Source organism: Gavialis gangeticus, unplaced genomic scaffold (assembly GCF_001723915.1).
Source record: "Gavialis gangeticus isolate Ggan-Ray unplaced genomic scaffold, GavGan_comp1, whole genome shotgun sequence".
Classification (NCBI taxonomy): Eukaryota; Metazoa; Chordata; order Crocodylia; family Gavialidae; genus Gavialis; species Gavialis gangeticus.
The window spans coordinates 47,324,762-47,329,852 of record NW_017729027.1 but is presented as its reverse complement, the minus strand read 5'-3'; the positions used below and the strand labels follow the sequence as shown (position 1 = coordinate 47,329,852).

The window sequence follows — 5,091 nt, the reverse complement described above, 5'->3', positions numbered from 1 at the left end:
GTTGGTGAGGGAGGGACCCCCCCCCCCCCCCCCCCCATGAAAGTATATAGTCAGTGTCTACAAGAGATGTCTGCCTTTTGCAGTTTTCCTGCTTTGTAAATTGCTTGTTTTCACCAGTTTCTGCTACGTGAAACTCAAGAGAAGCCCAGAAAATTATCCAACCCTTAATTATAGTAGTGTAGATAAAACAAACTGATTTGAAACTCTTAGTGTTTAGGAGAGTCTGTATTTATGTCCTACTAGTGCACCTCTCTTCCCCCACCCGCTGCTCTTCCTAGCCCCCCTTTGCCCACAGCTAGGTACAGGCACCAGTGAAGTAGGAGTATCTCAGGGTTTCTAACTGATATCATTTGAGAAGGGGAATTTCTGCCTAACCCTTAAGTTTGCTCCTGCTGTTGTCTGGTATTTTGTAAGCTCTTCAGTGGGAAATGGTGTTGCTCTTTCTGTCCTGTTTCATTCTAATTGATTTGGCTCTTTTGAAATTGGAGAAGTTTGGTGGTTTAGGCCACATGACTTTCTTCCTTCAAATTCCAACAACAGAGCTTCAAAATAATTGTTGTGGTTTGTTTGCTGAACAGGGCTACTTTGTTATTTAAAATATTTTTTTTTTTAAATGAAACAGGCATTTTGGGAAAGCAGTACTTCCCATATAAACCAGCCAAATTCAGCTCTGACATAAGCTGATTTACTGCTTATTGATTTTCATAAGAGCAGCACCATTCACAAGAACCACATTCCTAGCCAGTTTAGAAGGGATAAGCTACTACTTGCAAGATAAAGCACCCATTATATGCAAACTTTACAGTCCCAAATCCAAACAGCCTGTAGGCCTTGGACTTTATATGTAATGTATAAACATTACATTAGATAATCCTTAATATGACAGGGTAAATGTGGCTTTGTGAACTTATCACAGTCATAGTCTGTATATTAAGACGACACTAATTAGTCTTGGAGGGAGTTACAGTATTTGAAATGAGTCCAGTCCTAACAGCATGCAGATATTGGACACTTAAGCTGAGCCTATTCCTGGTAGAGGACAGACTAGCCCTGTGATTCCTCCCTGTGATTCAAATTTCTCAATGTACAATTACAGTCGCCTCACTAGAATTATTGCCAAATAACACATGAGGTAGTAAGTGAATGTCCCTTTCTGAAGCTCAGGTTAATGGAAGATGCTGGAAATAAACTAAGCATACTTAATGTTTTTTCACATCCTAAAATGATGGGGGATTTGACCTTCTCTCTCTGTCAGTACTGGCTATAGGCAAGTTTTTAAGGTACAGTATTAATATCTTGTGATCATTTGTAACAAAGAAGATACTGTTTAATTCATTTGAAATAGATTAGATTGAGAGATCTTTTTTGAGGGGGGGGAAACTTTTTTGATAGGCTAACTGGAAATCAGTAAATGCTGTCTGAAAATGAGGACTCTGATTAGTGGTTGCTAGGGGAAACTATTCTAATATCCATTTAAAAAATTTAAGAGACCAAATACTTTTTTGTTATTTTTACACAGAATAATTTGTTTTCCATTGAATTCTTGAAAAGATTCAGATGTGTATTTTTGGCAAAAAAAAAAGCCATTTTGACTGAGAAGGAGAAATGTTTTCACAAAAAGATTTCAACCAGCAATTATCCACACATCAAAGACAGGAACAATTGTCAAGTATGAGACTGACATCCCGAAGGAGGGTTACTCACTGACAGCTCCCAAATCCAGTGAGAAATTTCACTTATCCACCAGTGGTAATGGGAGAGGGAGAAGGAGGTTTATACAAAGTTTGGCAGCTGTGGGCAGGAGCTACAGGTAAAGATGAGGCAGGTGGTTTTGGTTGACTTCCGGCTGCTAGGACCAGACATCATATAGCTAAAGGTTCTTTACATAAGGAAAACTAAAGGTTTGTGGATCTAGGATTTGGATATTGTTTCAAGATTACAGCTATAGTAATTCATATAGGATACATGAACAGTACCAAAGAGGGAAAGCTATTGGACCCCTCTTACTATTTATCTGTTAGGTGGTAATCGGGTTCACACTGCAGATGACACAGGAAAAAGATGGTAACTGCTTCAAGGTATGTTCAACCTAAATAGACAAACAATATAAAAGGAAGTCTGGCAAAGGGTGCTGGAACACATGGAAAGCAGGAAGTTTACTCACATGAGCTCCACACCCCACCAGAAGCTTTGCAGCTCCATGTTGCAAAACAAATGTTTATTTTTTCCCCTCTCCGCCCTTTAGCTAGTCCATCACACATCCAACTGCTAAGTCCTCACATTGCTTTTGCAACCAGCATCAACGTTCATTCAGCATTGCGTAATTTTGAAACTACCTGGTGAATGATTCAAATAAAATACATAAAATAGTTTTTAAATATACCATTTACAGGGAGGGGATGGTTAACAGAATAGGAGGAAGGTTAGTGTGAACCAAATATCCGAGGTTTCCTCTGCCCTGGTTTAGTTTAGTTCATTTGAACTAAATGCAAATGAAGGTATAGTAATGCTAACTATAATTCTTAATAACCAAGATTCCACATGGCTGAGAGTAGCTTTTCCCTCAGCTTTGTTCCATACTGCCAGACATGACACCCTCTCCAGCTTAAATTGAAATTATAGTAAGAGTGGAAGATTACATTACGGTTTACATCCTAGAAAAAATATATATTCAAGGTTTTTGTAGTTTAGGAAACCCTTGTCCATAAGGTTAATGTTGTAAGCCAAATTTAAAATATATAAAATATACTGGGCCCAATTCTGAGCTGGTGTAGCTAAGCAATGGAGCTATGATGCTTTTCAGCAGTTGAAGATCTGGTCTACAATATAATTACTGAGAAATCAGAGAAATCTTACCACTGCTCACTTTATAGACTTTTCAAAAGAGTGAAATCAGTGCTAAAATCTCAACTACAAATACCAATAATTCCCACAGGGATAAGAACCTTTGGGAGCTATCACAGTATAAACATTTCATAATAAATAACCCTAAATAAGAGCAAATAGCAATTATCAGCACCAAACAATTAGTGAAGATGACCCTGTGATTTTGATATTTGTTTCATACAACCCACATGCTTTTTCAATGATAAGCTTATTCTGATCACAGGAAATCATGTATATTGTCTAAATGTTTACAAAAAAGTGGAATACGCCCAGGGAGTAGATGATGAGCTAATTCTCCAGCTTCCTTTGGCCTTTTAGAGTTACAGACTTGTGGAGGCTAATGAAGTAAAACCAGAAAACCTGAAATCCATATGATCTCTTTGCCTTTCAGCAGCCTGCTTCCCAGACCTTTGGGACATATTCATCCAAGCACCAAGCACTATATAGGCTTTTGAAATTGCAGCACCTTTCTAAAAACAAAAAAGGAAACTTCGAGCATATTTTCTAGATTCTAAAGCTCAATATAGTAAAATAGCTTTTCAAAACCTGCAGTTTTTTGCATTAGGCACTTTTTTATTAATATTTCATGCCCCTGGTTTAATTTTTCATGAAGTGCATTACTACTGGTAAAACACTAAAAAAAAAAAAAAAAAGCTACGTATCTGTTTATCAGGCTGATAATTACAGAACCCTTTTTTTTACTGTTAGCTAGGAAAAAAGTTAACTAACTAGCTTATGTCTGGTTATGTAGCACTAACTAGATATGTCACTAACTAGATTATATCTGGATATATATCATTCTAAAGCTGAACATCCTCATTTCTGATTTTAATCAAGAATAAGAAGTTTATATCAACCACAAGCCTTAAAAGTATTTTAAGAAAAAAAGCATGTTCATTATACTATGATGGATATTTTGGGAAGGGACTACATTACATTAATAGTAGTGGGAAGCAGATTAATTGAAAATTAGGGTTTAGACTAGTCTGTGCCATTCTGATGCCTTAAGTGCTTTTTTCCTCTTTCTTTAGGATGAAAACATTCCCAAAAATGGAGGCTGAGCAATACAGATCATAGGCCAGCAGATCAGCAGCAAACTTTTTCTACCATCTGGCTTATGGTAACTCATTTTCCTGCCGCCCTCTTCTCTTTTTTCTTCCTCACCAGGCAGACCCGGTCTTTGCCTGAAGCAAATATGTGTCCACGAGCACAGTAAGAAGAGGAAATTATGAACTGTGCCAAACTGAGATGGCAGGAAGTAAAAGCTCCTGGAAGAACAGAAGCGAGTACAGCTAATAAAATAGCTGGCAATGTCCATCATGATGCAGGTCACTGCACCATAATGTCATTCTGAACCATGATAGAAGATTGGTGTATCACATCTGACTCTAATGGATGGTGAATCTGTCAGCAAGCCTGGGGGAGGAAGAAGCAGGAATTAAGTGGCAATGACCTTTGGGTCAAGCATTTCCTGGCATAGAGGCTCCACCTGCACTTCCAAAGAAGCTGTGTTAGACTCTTTAAACATGGCACATGCTGACATGATTTAAACCCTTTTATTCTGCCTGACTGGTGTCGACCAAACACTATAAGTTTATAAACAGGGCTTAACAGACATTTTGAATTCTCATTGTCTTCTAAGGCCTCTCCCTTGAGTGTTAAACCAAATTAGAAAATCTGGTGTCCAGGTAGACCAGTGTACAACACAGTAGGGTAGACAGTGGGAAAGAATATTTAACACTGTAGTTGGAGAATATGGATAAATATCGTTCTGAAACACAGGGAAGATTCAACTATGTTAAAAATTAGACAGTTTGTGCTGGAGTTTATTGCTCCTGGGCACAGCTTTTACATTTGTGCCTGGGACCACAGCACACTGAGCTGGGGTGGCACAGCCACATCTGGCAGAGGATCCTGAGGAGTCAGCCTGCCAGCCCAGAACTGATCCACCCTGGCTCAACAAGCTGCAGAAGGGTTGCCTGGGGCATACGGGTGCTACAGTGTGGGTCTACCTGGCAGGCAGTCCCCACGCATGTAGCGCCCTTGTGCCCTAGCCAGCCTAGTCACCATCTACATGTGCGTTTCACCACATGTAACTACTCTGCTGTAGGACAGCACTTCTGTTGGGCAGTACTGTCCTACTGCCCAACAGAAGCTGAGTTAATTTGTTTACTGTGGCTTAATAGCGCCACATCTGTAGATGGT

At 39.1% G+C, this 5,091-nt stretch overlaps 1 protein-coding gene across 2 annotated transcripts in view; it reads left to right on the top strand.

Moving 5' to 3' along the window:
* Positions 1-4,749, top strand: part of FAM110C (family with sequence similarity 110 member C) — a 6,520-nt gene extending 1,771 nt beyond the window's left edge. For both annotated transcript variants that reach the window (XM_019520627.1, XM_019520626.1), the window contains one exon: positions 3,918-4,749. The gene's annotated coding sequence lies outside the window, so the exon portion shown is untranslated. The remainder of the gene's footprint in view (positions 1-3,917) is intronic.
* The last annotated feature ends 342 nt before the right edge of the window (positions 4,750-5,091 follow it).